The following is a 17,015-nucleotide window of genomic DNA, read 5'->3' on the forward strand; positions in this document are numbered from 1 at the left end:
AGGTAAATGGGGACAAGAGACAGCTCTGTGGGAAAGGGTGCTTGCTGCCAAGCTGACAACCTGAGTTTGAACCCCAGAACCTACATGATGAAGGAAGAGAGCAAACTCCCACAAGTTGTCCTCTGACTTACACACACACACACACACACACACACACACACACACACACACACACACACACACACACAGGGTAAGAAATAGGTAGAAAGTATTAGAGTCCAGGAGAGAGAATCAGTCATGCCTAAAGGAATTGTGGGTATCTCCCAGGGGAGTCAACATCTGGAAGGAGCCTTAAAGAGTCAGGGAAGACTTCGTATTTAAGTGAATGGGAAGAATGCTTAAAGGAAGGACAGCGTACCGTCAGGCCTGTTCAGGGAAGCGTAATGCTTCATTGTTGCTGCTGTGAGTAAATATGGGCCTTTCGTTATGCTAGGGAGTCCAATTCCATTTCTTAGCTCAGGAGTCAGCAAACTGTAGCTCTGAGACCAAATCTACTGCACACCTGTTTGTAAGTAAAGTTTTATTAGAACACAGCCATGTCTATTCACTCATGTATTATCTTTGCCCACTTTGGAGTTAGTTTTGAATAACTGAGACAGAGACCATCTGTTTAGCAAAGCTGAAACTATTTACTTACAGGCTATTTATGGATAATTCTGTTGACCCATGCACTAGGATATCAGAACCTTTCATGAGAATCAAGAAACTGAGACCAGGAAGTGATTGGACTGTATAAGACTGACAGCCACAGGGAGGATGAAGTGCAGGCAGGCAAACTGTGGCTGTTGCAATTGTTTAGATAAGCAATTATGAAGCATGAAAGAGGACATGACAGACAGATGCATGGAGGAGCATCAGTAGGACACCTGAATGGGTGTGGGCTGATGGAGGGGAGGGGCAGTAGTGCAGTCCTGTGAATAATTGAGAGTTAGGAACAGTCTTAAAAGAAGAGGTTGGGGGGGGCACGGGAGGAAGGGAGGGAATGGGAGAGGGACCTGGAACTGACTTGTGAAGCAACCTTGTTTCTTATCTAAATTTAAACTGGAAAATAAAATTAAAAAAAAAAAAAAGAAGAGGTTGAAGCCGGGTGTTGGTGGCGCACGCCTTTAGTCCCAGCACTCGGGAGGCAGAGGCAGGTGAATCTCTGTGAGTTCGAAGCCAGCCTGGTCTACAGAGTGAGTTCCAGGACAGCCTCCAAAACAATACAGAGTAACCCTGTCCCGAAAAACCAAAAAAAAAAAAAAAAAAAAAAGAGCTTGATAAGGGTCAGGCCTGCATCCCACCTACTTGACAGGAAGATTTAAGGTTCAAGGCCAGTTTGGGCAACTTATCAAGACCTTGTCCAAAAAACAAATAAGAAAAAAAATTATTTGAAGTAGGGTCTCTCTATGTAACAGCCCTGGCTGTCCTGGAACTCTCTGTGTAGACCAGGCTGGTCTTGAACTCACAGAGATTCGCCTGCCTCTGCTTCCAAGTGCTGGGATTAAAGACTTGCAGTATCACTACCCAGCTAAAATTAAGCCTCATTGTGAAGACAGCTAGAGAAACGGCTCTGCAGTTTAGGATGTTTATTGCTCTTGTAGAGGGCCTGAGTTTGGTTCCCATACTTACACTGGGCAGCTCATAACTGTCTGCAACTTTAGGATCCTACATTACATTATCTTTTGACCTCTGCAGGCACCCACACACATGACAAGCATTCACACAGACACATACATGTAAATAAAAATGAAAACACATTTAAAAACATAATAATCCTATTTTAGAGGAACACTCAAAATATTTTCAGCTGAAAACCTGTGACACCTGGGATTTGCTTAAAATTTATACAGGGGCCATCAGGAATGTGACTGAGAGGTCTCATAAGTTGGTAACTACTGAAGTTGAGCCAGGTGCCTACAGGTTTGGATTTATCATATTAGTTTGCTTACTTTTGTATTTGTCTGAATGTCCCCAAACAAATTTTTTGTGTGTTTTATTTATTTATTTTCAAGTCAGGGTCTCACTATGTAGCCCTGGTTGGTTTGGAACTTCATATGTAGATAAAGGTGGACTTGAATTCATAGACATCCATCTGCCTTTGCCTCCCAAGTGCTTGTATTAAAGGTGTGTGCCGCTGGGCGGTGGTGGCGCACGCCTTTAATCCCAGCACTCGGGAGGCAGAGGCAGGTGGATCTCTGTGAGTTTGAGGCCGGGCTGGACCAACAGCCTCCAAAACAATACAGAGAAACCCTGTCTCGTAAAACCAAAAAAAAAAAAAAAAAAAAAAAGGTGTGTTCCACCAGGTCAGGAGAGAGATAGCTCAGTGGTTAGGAGCACTGGCTGCTCTTCCAGAAGTCCTGAGTTCAATTCCCTGAAACCACATGGTGTCTCACAACCATGTAGTAACGAGATCTGGTTCCCTCCTGGCCTGCAGGGATACATGCAGGCAGAACACTATATAGGTAACAAATAAATCTTTAAAAAAAAAAAAAGAGGCAAGTGGATCTCTGTGAGTTCGAGACCAGCCTGGTCTACAAGAGCTAGATCCAGGACAGCCTCCAAAGCCACAGAGAAACCCTGTCTCAAAAAACCAAAACAAACAAACAAACAAACAGAAAAAGCTGTGTGTCACCACCCAACTATTTTTTGTGTCTGTCTGTTTTAGCTGAGGCAGTGTCTTGCTTAGGCTAGCTTTGAACATGCAATAACCCTTGCTTTTACCTCCCAAAAGCTGAACTTATAAGCATGTCCCACCACACCCAGCTTCACCTATGCTCTCTCTCTCTTTTTCTGGTCTCTCTTTTGTAGACCAGGCTGGCCTGGAACTCACAGTGATCTACCTGCTTCTGCCTCTAGGGTGCTGGGATTAAAGGCATGTGCCACCACCTCCCGGCTTTCACCTGTATTCTTAAAGTAAACACAGAAATTTGAAGGCCCCGGAGAGATGTTTTGATGGTTAATAGCACTGGTTGATCTTTCAGAGGACCTGGGTTTGATTCCCTGAATGCACATGGCTGCTCACAACCATCTGTAACTCCAGTTCCAAGGGATATGACATATTCTTCTGGCTTCTGTGGGTCCTACAAGCACGTGATGCACAGACATCCCATAAACACCCATAAACAAAAAGTAATAATAATGAAGAAACATAAAAACTTAACCGCTTAGCCAGGCAGCAGTGGCACACACCTTTAATCCCAGCACTGAAGAGGCAGAGGCAGGTGGATCTCTGAGTTTGAAGCCAGCCTGGTCTACAGAGTGAGTTTCAGGACAGCCTCCAAAGCCACAGAGAAACCCTGTCTTGAAAAAGAAAGAAAGAAAGAATCCCTTGATTTGCAAAGTTTTGTTGTTTATTTTAAATCCACTTTCATCATTTATGAGGCTGCTCTCAAATTCCTGGGCTTGAGAAATGCTCCTCCTGCCTCCCAAATATCCAGGGCTACAGGCCCCCACCTAGGTTTTTCTGGAGGAATACAGCATGGCATCTAGTCTCCTAAGCCTCACACTAACTCAGTGAAGTCCATGTTGTTAGCAGCTCCCATTACAGATGAGGGAATAGAGACCAGCGAGATTAACAATAGCTAAGGTTTCTAACCACATACCACATACCACATTTCAAGTCCTGGACTAATTGCTTTAAGTGAATTTGCTCATTTAATCTTCTCCCATTCTCCCAGCCTTCAGAGCACAGTTAAGCACTATTATTATCCCCATTTTACAGATGAGGAAGTTGAGGTTTAGAGAGGGTAAGGAGCTTGCTGGCATCTGGTAGAGTCAAGGATCCTTTCTGTGTGGCCCTAAACCCCAGGTGCTATTCACTGAAAACTCCCAGGATGCAATTCATCTCAGCAATTATGAGCAAGAGGTCTGATCTGCTACTTGTTAGAGCCATGGCGTTGGGGGGTGAGATGGCTTGGCTTTCTGAAACTTGGTTTCTAACCCATGAAATGGAAATAATAATAACAACAGGGTAATTGTGGATATTAAATGAGATAGTTCTATCGAGGGGTCAGCGTGGTGTCTGAACCATACTAAGGGGTCAACTGATGTAAGGGGTTTATAATCACCTTACTTGTTTCTCATTTGGCCTGCCAAAGTCAGAATACCTTAGGAGTTTAGAAAAGGTCTATAAAAAACAGGATGGGGGGCGGCTAGAGAGATGGTTTAGAGGTTAAGAGAGGTCCTGAGTTCAATTCCCAGCAACCATCTATAATGAGATCTGGTGTCCTCTTCTGGCATGCAGACATACATGTAGGTAGAACACTGTATACATAAATAAATAAATCTTTTTTTTTTTTTGGTTTTTCGAGACAGGGTTTCTTTGTGGCTTTGGAGGCTGTCCTGGAACTCGCTTGGTAGTCCAGGCTGGTCTCGAACTCACAGAGATCCACCTGCCTCTGCCTCCCGAGTGCTGGGATTAAAGGCGTGTGCCACCAACGCCCAGCTTAAATAAATAAATCTTAAAAGCAAAAACAGTATGGGTATGGTGGCCATGACTATAATCGCAGTACTCTAGAAGCTGAGTTTGGAGATTCACTGTGAATCTGAGGTCAGCCTGGGCTGTATAAGTGAGTTGCAGATCATTCAGAGCCATATAGCAGGACCCTGTCAAAAAACAAAGAAACAAACAAACAAAACAAAAGAACAAGGCTGGCCGGGTGTTGGTGGCGCACGCCTTTAATCCCAGCACCAGGGAGTTCGAGGCTAGCCTGGTCTACAGAGCTATTTCCAGGACAGTCTTCAAAAACAATACAGAGAAACCCTGTCTCGAAAAACCAAAAAAAAAAAAAAAAAAAAAAAAAGAACAAGGCTGGAGTATAGCCCAAAAATCAAAAACACAAATTCAAACAAACAATCCTCACAGTTTGATATTTATGGCAAATTTGAGTGGAAAGTACAGAGAGGGTTTTGTTGTTGTTGTTTTTGTTTTTGTTTCTTCCAAGACATGATTTCTCCATGAAGTACTGGCTGTCCTGCAACTTGCTCTGTAGACCAGGTTGGCCTTGAACTCAGAGATCCACCTGCCTCTGCCTCTGCCTCCTGAGTGCTGGGATTAAAGGTGTGCACCTGGCTAAGTACAGAGAGACTTATACACCCCCTTTCCTCTGTCATTCTGCACTATTAACACCGTACAGCAGAGACACATACTGATCACAGTCAGTGAAGCACAGTCACCCAGAGTCTACAGCACATGTTAGGTTAGTTTCTGTTGTGTTTGGGGACAGAGTCTTACATTCCCGGGCTGGCTTTGAACACGCCTCCTGCACCTACCCAGCAAGTGCTAGAACTACAGGCACATAGCACTATACCTAGATGTCTTTTGTTTCATTTTGTTTTGATTTTCGAGACAGGGTTTCTCTGTGTAGCCTTGGCTACAGACCAGGGGGCCTGAATTCATCAAGATCCGCTTGCCTCTCTCTGCCTCTGCAGAGATTAAAGGTGCGCCCCACCACCTTCCGGCTTCCCAGATGTCTTAGTCGGGGTTTCTATTGCAGTGATGAAGCACCATGACCAAAAGCAAGCTGGGGAGGAAAGGGTTATTTCTGCTTACACTTTCACATCACTGTTCTTCATCAAAGGAAGTCAGGACAGGAACTCTTATATTTTTGGTTGTGAGCCTAGCCTTTAACGGCTGAGCCATCTCTGCAGCCCCATGACAGGAACTCAAACAGTACAAGAACCTGGATGCAGGAGCCGATGCTGAGGCCACAGAGGCGTGCTGCTTACTGGCTTGCTGCCCATGGCTTGCTTAGCCTGCTTTTTTTATAGAACCCAGGGTCATAGGTGACCCTGTGCACAATGTTTGGGTCCTCCCCATCAATGACTAGTTAAGAAAATGTCCTGCAGCCTTGCCCGAGGCGGATCTTTTTTTTTTTTTTTTTTTGGTTTTTCAAGACAGAACTCTATGTAGTTTTGGAGGCTGTCCTGGCACTCGCTCTGTAGACCAGGCTGGCCTCGAACTCACAGAGATCCACCTGCCTCTGCCTCCCGAGTGCTGGGATTAAAGGCATGCGCCACCAACGCCGGGCCTCCCGAGGTGGATTTTAGGGAGACATTTTCTCAACTGAAGCTCCTCCTCTCCAGTGACTTTCGCCTGTGTCAATTTGACATAAAACTATCCCGCACACCTGCTGAAGCTCATCGTGGTGGATACACAGTCTGTGCATCATGACATGTGTGTACATGATTTCAATTCTTTTGGGTAAATATCAAGAAGAGGTTAAATTTTGTAAGAAACCATCTTTCAGAGACTGGTGTGGTGGCTCTCGCCTTTCATCGCATCATTCTGGAAGCAGAGGCAGAGACGAGTGGATCTCCAAGTTCAAGACCAAGCTGTCTACACAGAGAGTTCCAGGAGAGCCAGGGCTACCCAAAGAAACCATGTCTCAAAAAACAAATCAAATAAATTGATTACATTAAATAAACCGTCTTTCAAAGTGGTTGTGTGCCCACCATCACTAGGTGTTTGAATTTGTCGTTCTTCTCCTCCTCTCCCATGCTGGGGTCTGGACTTGGGGGTTTGTGTGTGCTAGACTAAGCCACTGAGAGCCTGTTTCCACCTTGGGGTGTAGCTTTGGAAGTGCCCCCTTGAATTTAGCCAGTTGACACCATCCAGCAGGGACTTGAGTGTACCTCTGCAGAGCCACTCTGGGAAGCGGCAGCCACCATGACTCAATTACAACCTTTGAACAGCTCTGTGCTGATCAAGCCCATGGACGTTCAGGGCCCGCCTAGGGCAGAACTTCACACATGCAGCACGTCCTCTGGTGTCTTCCCTGGACAGTGCAGCTCCGCACCTTGTAGATATGCACTCAGCCTCTAGCGGCTAGAGCGGACAAAATCTCCAGGCAAGGCCTCTCGGACACGGCCTCCGGAGTCTCGGAGTCCATCGCGGACAATCTCTTGGCAGCGCCGGGCGCCCCCTTGGCTCAGGTCTGGAGGCGCGCCCGGGCATAAGGCCGGCGGGTGTCTATCTCTCAAGCCGCCAGCAGGGGGCGCCCTCTGATCCGCTCAGCTCGCGCGGGCGCGGGGGGGCGGCGCTGCGCCGCGCCGTGCTGCGCTCCAGCCGGGACCCGGCCGGGGCCGCTGGATGCCGCGTCTCCGCTCCTGCTGCCTGCCGGGCGGGCTCCGGCGGCCGGTGAGTGCGGGGTAGTCCCGTGGTGGTGAGCCGGGCCCGGGAGGGTGGCGCGGTGGGCTCGGGCCGGTCGGCGGGGCCCGCGAGCTCCTGCTCCTCCCCTGTCCCCTGGAAGAGGCGGCCCGGACTCTAGGCTCTGTCCCTGGCGGCGCCGCGGGGCTGGACAGCCCGGGTGGGGGCCGATCGGGAGCGGCGAGCAGGGAAAGCGCGGGGCCCTTGCTGGCAGGCTGGGCGCCGGAGGCAGGATAAGGTGGCCTTCAGCTTGGGAGGGACTGAAGGGTTAGAGGACCCAGGTGGCCCAGAGCTGCGGGATGGGGCTGCAGCCTCGGGACTGGGTCGGGGGGCATCTCTGGGCTAGGCCCTAGACCCCCAAGTGAAGCGAGCGGGTGAGGCACTGAGGAAGACAGCGAGGGAAGCGAGCACCTCCGCCGAGTCCTTTATCCCTGCCCGCGGCCTTCACCCTTTCACTGCCAGGCCGACAGCGGGTTCCTCTCTAAGGAGCAGCTGCTAGACAGCTGGCAAAACAATGGAGACCCCGCTTCCCGGGCCCCCTCCTCTTGGGACAGATGATGGGGGCGGGTGGGTGAATGTCAGGCTGGGGGACTAGCCGTGTAGGCTGCCCCGTCACTGGTTGCCCACTTCAGCTTTCCCTGCAGGGGGTGGGGTGTGTGTGGGAAGGTAGGGCAGCCTGCCCCAGGCCTCTGGGAGAGAGTACCGACGCCCCGCCCTGCGAACCTGCCGTGCCAGTTGTTTCGCCAATGGAAGGGGAGGTAGCCGGGTCAGGTGCCCCCGCCCTTCCCTGTGCTAGAGGCACACATGTTGGTACCCAGCGTGACCCAAGGAGTGGGTCACACTCCTGGAAGAGATAAGGCCTTCCGGGACACACCGCAGGTTGGGGTTTTGTTGTGGGGGTGTCGTCCTGTGGCAAGGCACATGTGCCCTACTGATCAGTTGCAAAGACTGCTGCCAGAATGAGCTAGAGACGGCTGGAGGTGGGACGGGAGGACAGCCAACTTATTTTTGTACTCATTTTGCCTGGTCTTTTAGCCAACAAGGCATGTATTTGTCGGCCTCATAGTGTGTGGAAAGGCTAGGGAGACATTTCCTGGAAGGGGCTCTCATGGAGCACCTTCCTGTCCTCAGGTAGTTCTCCAAATGCTAGAATTCTCCCTTCATCTCACTAACGTCCTGGGTTTGTTTGCATAGACTGACTTTACCTCTCTGTGTCCCTGCCATATCTGGCCGAGGAGACCCTGAAAGCGCCCCTATAATAGTTGAGCGAATGCACTGCAGGCATATTGGGAAGAAGGTTGTCCCCCCACCCTTCCACCCCACCCCCACCCCCACCCCCCACCCCCACCACTAAGACCAGGGCCACTCTAGCAGGATGGTGAATCTAGAGGACGCTGATTCAGGCTGCCTTGGCTCACGCTCACCAAATCTGGAGCCTTTTTCTTGAGCAGGTTGATGTCCTGTTGCCATGGCAATAGGCCTGGCTAAACTGTGCACCCACCCTTTCTGGTTCTAGGGCTACTTTCTATTTGGGGATATTGAAAGTTGCTCTCCTGATGTCTCCGGCTTCCTGACAGGCCTTGTAGGGTCTTTGTCAAAGGCCTGCCACCTCCTCACCCCCACCCCCATCCTTTTGTAAGGAGGTTTTCCAGGAAGCATCTTCCTGGTTGCTGGACAAGACTTGGTTGGTTATATATAGCCTTGGGTGGAGGTGTGCTTGGCTATTGGGGACTGAGGATACTGGGAGTGGAGCCTCAATTCCAGGAAAACAATGACTTTGGGGTGAGCTGTTGTGTTGCAGGCTGAGGGGACTGAGGAAGGGTTGTAGCCAGGGGAGGAGGGAGGGAGTAGGAAGGTCACAGGCTATGGATACTTCCTTTGAGAGTTTGGACTTTGGATAGTTGACTACCGGATACTCGGCATCGGAGTGTCTCATTTGTTTGCTCTCTCCTGGCCTGGCTCAGGTCCCGGGTTGTGTGTCTGAAGACTTCTTCCTCAGAAACCCTCATCACATGGATGGTGCCCTTCCTGACTCCAGGGCTGTCTGGGCTTATTGCCCAGATCCCCTTCAATGGCTTTACTGGAGGCTGCTCACCGAAGGGGGCGTGTGTCTTCAAAAACTGGGGACAGGAAGGCTAGGGCTCCCCGGAAGCAGGTATCTGAAGGTGAACTGGGTGGGGCAGAACTTGGCTTTACGTGAAAAGGGAATCCACCCTGCTGGGGTGGAGCAGGGAGCTGGGACTCCGGAAGTCTTCATCCAGATACAGTGTGTCAAAGGATTTCAGGGCAGCTGGCCTGCTCTTGCTGCTCCAAACCACCGATCTGTCCGTAACCTCTGGAGTGGGCACCACAGACTAGAAGCTATGTGAGTGAGTCCTGGTGTAGAGGGTAAAGTGGAAGGGCGGGATCCACTGTGGGCTTTGATTGACAGGTTCTCATGGGACTGAGGACCTGCTGAATGCAGCTTCATATGGTGCTTGGGTTGGGTCCTGGACGCTCTAAGATCTGCACACCTCATCCTACCCCGTCATCATCATTTTCTTTCCCCGCCCCAGCTACTGAGGTCTTTTTTTTTTTTTTAACCATTTTCTGGGGTAGCCAGAATTAGACGGTGCAGAGCAGTAGAGTTTGGAGCTAGAGTGGTAGAGTGGGCGGTGAGTCTCCAGTTCTCGCACTTCTTCATCTCCCTCCTCTTTGTGGAGGTAGGGATTGTGTGGCTTGCAAATGATCCACGTTCCCTTGACTTTTCTCTTTACACAAACAGGGGTTTTAAGTTATAGACTGAGGATTTTTACAGGGCTCAAAGGGTGTTTCTCTTTTTGCCAGGTACTTGACTATATACATACACATACATACATACATACATACATACATACATGTGTGTGTGTGTATGTATATATTTTTGGTATTCACAGAGATGTTGCTGTTGGGTTCAAGGTCACACAACAAGTCAGAGGCAGAGGGGAATCAGGCAGAGGTTTGGGGCCAAGTCTGTGCTGTCTGACCTAGAAGATTTTACAGTTGGAAAACCCGAGGCTGGAGAGGAGATGCCACTTGCTCAAGGTCACACAGAAGGGGTGAATGGCCTGCGGAGCAATGGCAGGGCTGGGCTGCGGCAGGAGCTGCGGGAGGCTGAGGTGACACCTGGAGGAGGGCTGGGCTGCCGGCGTTTTCCCGCCCTGGTCCTCTCGGCCCGGCCCGCTGCTTTTGCTTGTTGTGGAAGTGGGTTCCGCAGCAGCAGGCGGTGCGGGGCTGCAGATGCTGCTGTGCGGGCTGACTGGCGAGGAAACGCCGAGGGCCGAGGGGCTTCTGGGCTGCTTTGGGCGGGCCGGCTGATGTCATGTGAGAAGCGTGCACACCTGGAGCCAGATAAGCTCCGTGTGACCTGGCAATGAGTCACGAGGCACTGCGGAGCTGAGCATAAGCGGCGGGCGCGGCGGGCGCGGCGGGCGCAGGCCAGGTCAGCCTGCGCCACCCTGCTAGGCGCTTCACGGTCGGTCGCGGGCTGGCCTGGGGAGAGGGGCCTCGCCTGGAGGGAACAGAGGCTCCCGAGGTCAGAGGCCAAGGGAGAGAGGCCGGCCCCCTCGGGAAGGCATTTCCTTTGTATTTATTTATGAGTGTGGTGTGGTGTGGGGGCTGGGGGACTGACCTAAGAACCCATCCTCAGCAGCTGAGTGAGGGCCTCAGTTTGGGATGCTAATGCTGTAGTAGTTGCCATTTCCTGGGGTTTCTGCTTTGCCTGCCTCAGGACGGTCCATTTAATTTTGTCCTAAAGCTACAGAACGCTACTGAAAGTTTTTGAAGACAAGAAAGCGAGCTTTTATGCTGGCCATGGAAAATCCTGTTTACGGCTTAGATACCAGTGCATTGTTCACTACCTTGTCAAGACTTCTCTCCGTTTTTTGAAATGAGCACCCTTCCCATCTCCAACTCTAGAGTTAGACTTTTTGTTTCGTTTTGTTTTTGGTGCAGTCCTGGCGATTCAAACCCAGGCTTATCATAGGTGCCAGTCAAACCCTTTACCGATGAGCTATAAGGCTAGCTCTGCAGAGATCTTAAAGGCTTGTTCTGTTGATGTGTAGAAAGGGTTAAAGTTACATCAAAATGCAATATAACATGCATTTGTTTGTTTTCTGTAGAAAATAAAGCATGCAGAAAAAATAGAAGAAAAGTTGCACAAAATCCCATTCCACTCGATTCCCTTGCACACAATCAGAACACATATATCAGCTGACTACTCACATTGTAACAACTTATAGCATGGGCCAGAAAAATGGCTTAGCGGGTAAAGGTACTTGCTGCCAAGCCCGATGGTCTGTGTTCAATTCCTGGGACCCACATAGTAGAAGATGAGAACTTTTACAAGTTGTCCTCTTATGTCCACAGTGGTGCTGTGGCACATGAGCTCATACACACACAGATAAATAAATAAAGTATAATAAAAACTAAAAATGCACATATACACACATATATAACTGTTTTTAGCTGTTCTAAAATCTGTATCTTCTTCTCAAAGCATATATTCCCCCATAAACATGCAAATAAAATATGTAATATACATTCACACACACACACATACATACATACATACATACATACATACATACATACATAAACAAATTAGCTGGACATTGGTGGCGCATGCCTTTAGTCCCAGCGCTGGGGAGGCAGAGGCAGGTGGATCTCTGAGTTCGAGGCCAGCCTGGTCTACAGAGTGAGTTCCAGGACAGTCTCCAAAGCCACAGAGAAACCCGTCTTGAAAAACAAAAAAACAAAAAACAAACAAAAAATTTAGCAACTGGATGGTAGTAGTACACGCCTTTAATCCCAGCACACAGGAGGCAGAGGCAAGCAGATCTCTGTGAATTTGAGGCCAACCTGGTCTATAGAGTAAGTTCCAGGACAGGGTGGGTTACACAGAGAAACCCTGTCTGCAAAAACAAAGCAGAGAGTTTAGCAACATGGGCCTGGGGAGATGACTCAGCTCTCGCAGAGGACCGAGTTCAGTTCTCAGCACTCACCTGGTGGTTCACATCCTTCTGTCATCTCAGTTCTAGGGGGGCCATTGCCCTCCTGTAGCTTCCATAGGCACCAGGCGTGCAAGCAGCGCATATCAGCACAAACAAACAAAACACTGTAGACATTAAAAAAAAAGAAATCAGCACATATTGTCCAACAACTCGTTTTTTTTTAATTTAACAATATAGAAATTTTCCAGTCAGTATACACAAATGTACCCCTTCCCCTTTTATTTCAGTCTGGGGAATTGAACCTAGCGCCTTGTGCATGCTGGGCAAGCACTCTAATGCTGAATTATATCCACAGTCCCTACCTCATTCTTTTAATAACTAACTAGTTCTTTTATAATTTAGCAGTTTCTCTAATGATGCACATTTATGTTTATAGATTTGCTATTAAAAACAAACCTACAAAGGATTAGTTATGTTTATTATGTGAAACATTTATAGATGACCCATATAGATGACTGGGCAGGGGCTGGAGAGATGGCTCTGTGGTTAAGAGCACTAGCTGTTCTTCCGGGGATCCCAAGTTCAGTTCTGTTCAGCTCATAACCACTTTTTTGGTATTTTCTTTTCTTTTTTGTTTTTTCCAGACAGGTTTCTCTGTGTAGCCTTGGCTGTCCCAGAACTTGTTCTGTAGACCAGGCTGCCCTTGAACTCACAGAGATCCGCCTGCCTCTGCCTCTGAGTGCTGGGATTAGGTCCTAGATTCATAACAATTTGTAACAATAGCACCAATGGACTAGACACCCTCTTCTGGCTTTTTCATGCACTTGCACACACATGGTGTTACTTAAGTAGACACACACATACACATACAATTTTAGAATGGACTAGTCAAAATGCATGTATATAAGTAATTTCATAGGCACCACACACTTGCTGCTCTACTAGAAAATTATGCCAGGGCTCACTCCCACAGTATACACTAAAATTGAATGACTCAGGAATTAGCTTGGCTCCTGGCAAGGATCACATACAAGTTCATGAAGCAGTTCCTGTCTGTCATCTGCATGATACTCCTCCCTCCCCCCAGGGTTTCTCTGTGTAGCCCTGGCTACCCTGGAACTTGCTCTGTAGACCAGGCTGTCCTCAAACTCAGAAATCTGCCTGCCCTGCCTCCCAGATTCTGGGATTAAAGGCTTTCACCACCAGTGCTAGGCTAGCATAGCTATTCCAGTTCCTATTTTTATAATAAAAGTAGCCTGGCTTTTTTGATGCTCAAAAAGAAAGAAATGACTCCGCAGTACAGGTACTCGCTGCAGGACTGTTGACCTGAGTTCTGAGTTTGATCCCTTGAGCCTACATAGTAGAACCAGAGAAGAGCCTACATAGTGGAACGAGAGAAATGACTCCTGTAAGTTGTCCTCTGCCCTCCACCTGTGCACATCTGCTCCCACCCCTAGAACAAATAAATGTAATGTAAAACTTGTTTTTAAAGAAATTGTATCAGTTTGTACTTTCATCAACATATATGAGAGTTTGTTTCCCTTAATCCATATTGCTCTTGAAGCTTTTTGGTAAACTGCTAAGTAAAAAATACTATGTGCATGTACCACATGTCTCAGTCTCTTATGGAAGCTGAACTGCTGTTCTTGTTTCTAGCCTTTTATGGTTCTGCATCCATGAATTTCCTGTCTATAGATTCTTAGCAGTAGCTATGGAGGCCTATGGACTCAAGCCAGTAGATCCATCTGGCCATGTGTTCACTGACTTGCCTTCACACCTTTGGGCTTTACTGTCTTTATACAAGGTCTAAAGCCAGGCAGTGGTGGTGCACGCCTTTAATCCTACACTCAGGAGGCAAAGGCAACTGGATCTCTGTGAGTTCAAGGCCAGCCTGGTCTACAGAGTGAGTTCAGGATAGCCAGAGCTACACAGAGAAACCCTGTCTCAAAAAAACTAAAACAAAACAAAAACAAAGGTCTAGACTTAGTCACATTTGTGCTGGTTTGTGCACTCTTCAGTATTATTCAAATGGCAATGATTATGCTTGGGAAGAGGAAGCTGGAGGTTCTCTTCTTCAGGGTCATCCTTTGACTGTGTGCTGAGTTTGAAGCTAGCTTGTCTCAACCTGTCCCTTCCAAAATAAAAATGTTTTGCTTCTGTTAGATATCATTAATTAAAAAAATAGTGTGTGTATATACGTCTGTGTGTGTGTGTGTGTGTGTGTGTGTGTTTGGGGAAGTGTACCATATGTTATGACACACATGTCGAGATTGGAGGACAACTTTGTGAAGTTAATTCTTTCCTTCTACTCTTAGAGGGGTTCAGGGGGATAATTTAAGTCATCAGGCTTGAATTTCAAGTGGCAAGTGCCTTTAACTGTTGGACTCTCTTGGTAGGCCTTTGGTACCATTCTTGAGAGCTTCCCATGTGGCTAGGCATTGTAATAATATCTATATTTACATATACTACATTAAGTGGTATACACATTTCATTCCCACTCCTTTTGTGGTAGGTACTGTTATATTGTTCGTATTTCAGATGAGGATGAGGAATCTTTCAGGGTCTCTAAAAGTGACTTACCCTAAGCAGCATAGATATTACGTTTTTGTTCCTATGTCTTTATCTGACTTCCAAAGCCTGAGCTCTTTACTAGATTCATTTGCTTTTATATCATTTGTATTTAATAGGCACTTGGTTCTTTTTTTTTTTTCAACATCTTATCTTAGAGATCAGCAAATATTCAGAAAAGTTAAAGAACTTTGCAGCTGCCCTACCTCCTAGATACTACAATTACTGGTTCTCATCCTTATTTTGTCACATTTTTATCCCTTGTTCATCCATGAAGTTATATTAAAAATTTGACACATCTCAAAGTAAATTACAGTTGTCAGTATGCTCCACTCCAAATCCTGTAGCAAATATTCACTAACTAGAATTTGGTATTTGTTTAAAAATTTTTTTAATTTCTTTTTTTTTTTTTTTTGAGACAAGATCTCACAGTGTCGCCTTGGCTGCCCTGGAACTCAGTCTGTAGACCAAGCTGGCTTTGAACTCGGATATCCGCTTGCCTTTGCCTCCCGATTTCTGGGATCAATGCCCAGCAGTTCTCTCTCTCTCTCTTTTCTCTCTGGTAAATATTTATGCCCAAACAAATCTAACAGCGCACTATCTGATAACAGCTGACAAATCTGTAAACTTGTCAGCTCATACCTCTATGAACATACATGGCTTGATCATCACTCCAGAAAGTCCTCTCATGGCCTTTATCAGATATTCCTGACCTCTAGTCTGGAAAGAGACTGACTACACTAGTCCCGAAGGATAACCATTGCCCTGGCCTTTCTCCCCATAGATTAATTTTGCCCCCAATAAGTAGTATCCTGCCAGCAGGTATAGTGTGTGTGGTACATGCCTGTAAACTCTGTACTGCGAGCATCAGAAATTCAAGGCCATCTTTAGCTACACTGTGAGTCCAGTCTGGGCTATATGAAACCTTGTCTTGAAAAAGGAAAAAGAAATAAACAAACAGAATCAGTTGGGGTGGTGGCACACGCCTTTAATCCCAGTACTTGGGAGGCAGAGGCAGGCAGATCTCTGAGTTTGAGGCCAGCCTGGTTTACAGAGTGAGCTCCAGGACAGCCAGGGCTACACAGAGAAACCCTATCAAAACAAAAATTGAACAATCATATTAATGTGCATGCTTTTGTCAATGGTTTCTTTCCCTCTTGTTTCAAATGTTTTTGAGATTCGCTCTCGTTACATGAATAGTATTCTGTTTTGAGGATATGTAAATTGTTTATTCTTGTGCTTTGGGCTAATGGAGGCACATTGGGGTTGAGTGACTTGCCTTCAAGAGGCTCACTGTCCTAAAATGATAAAGCAGCTGAGTTGACAGATTGTCCTTGGAGACAGGAGGGTCAAGATAACTTAGCGACATACTTACCTTTCCTCCAGTCAATATTAGGAAAAGCTTCCTGGTCTGGGGAGTTGGAGAAAGAAGTCAGGATGATTAGAAGGTTAAAGTCACTGGAAGAAAGGGAGAGGGCAGGAGAGGAAGGAGCCTGAGGGGGTGGGGCGGGAGAACTGCAGCCAGAGTGAGGATCTGGGAGGTGGTGGCTATAGAGCTGCTGGAGGCTTGTGTCTGAGGACAGCAGAGGTTGGTGAGTCCAAGGATGCCGAAAAGGGTATGGAGTCCAGCTCTTTAGTGAGCTGAGCAAGGCTGGAGAGTACAGCAGCCGCCGCAGCAGCAAATTTAGGTCTGGAGAGGGAGGGTGTAGGCAGTCAGGTAGTGGTAGACACATGACTCAGGAGAGACCTGATCACAGCCAGGCCCGACCACATGGGGCTGCCTGTGGGGAGGCTGCCTTGTGAGCCGTGCAGATAGTAGTAGCGGGACAGGAGTGGTAAGTGGCTCACAGTGCAGCCTCTGAAGGCCCTGGGTTTGTGATGAGAGGACTGTGTCTTTGACAGAAAGTTAATAGCTAACTGTGTCCACAAGAGACTTGGACTGTTGGAATTTTAGAGCTGGAAGAGGTCTAGATCATTTAGTTCAACCTTGAGCAAAGTGACAGGCTCAAGGGCCCCTGGAGATCTGTGGCAAATCCAGGCCTAAATACAAGATCCATAACAGCTTTAGTCAGAGCTGTCCCCTTTGGTACTTACCGTCTGGTCCTGCTTGTTGCAGTGACAGTGAGGGACAAGCTAGTGATGAGAGAGGGGTTTACATGAAATTACTTTGAGGGAACTTCTCCAGCTCGAAGATCTAGGATTTTGGGACTGTTGTCCATTGATAGTGCTATCTAACCCCCAGAAAAGTCAGGATTGGGTAAGGACAGTTGGGTTTTCTGTGGTTGGGCAGTGGCTAACATCCCCTTGTTTATTCCCTCTTAAGTTGTTCAGAGTTTTCCATTTGTTTT

At 47.6% G+C, this 17,015-nt stretch overlaps 1 protein-coding gene across 29 annotated transcripts in view; it reads left to right on the top strand.

Moving 5' to 3' along the window:
- The first annotated feature begins 7,014 nt into the window (after positions 1-7,014).
- Myo18a (myosin XVIIIA) overlaps positions 7,015-17,015 on the top strand; it is a 98,877-nt gene continuing 88,876 nt past the window's right edge. For 28 of the 29 annotated variants that reach the window (XM_040749216.1, XM_040749217.1, XM_040749218.1 and 25 more), the window contains exon 1: positions 7,015-7,120. The gene's annotated coding sequence lies outside the window, so the exon portion shown is untranslated. Of the gene's footprint in view, positions 7,121-9,358; positions 9,495-17,015 lie in introns of those variants that run through there. The other variant, XM_040749195.1, reaches the window with a different exon arrangement.

The sequence above is a fragment of the Mesocricetus auratus genome, unplaced genomic scaffold (assembly GCF_017639785.1).
Source record: "Mesocricetus auratus isolate SY011 unplaced genomic scaffold, BCM_Maur_2.0 Super-Scaffold_100007, whole genome shotgun sequence".
Classification (NCBI taxonomy): domain Eukaryota; kingdom Metazoa; phylum Chordata; class Mammalia; order Rodentia; family Cricetidae; genus Mesocricetus; species Mesocricetus auratus.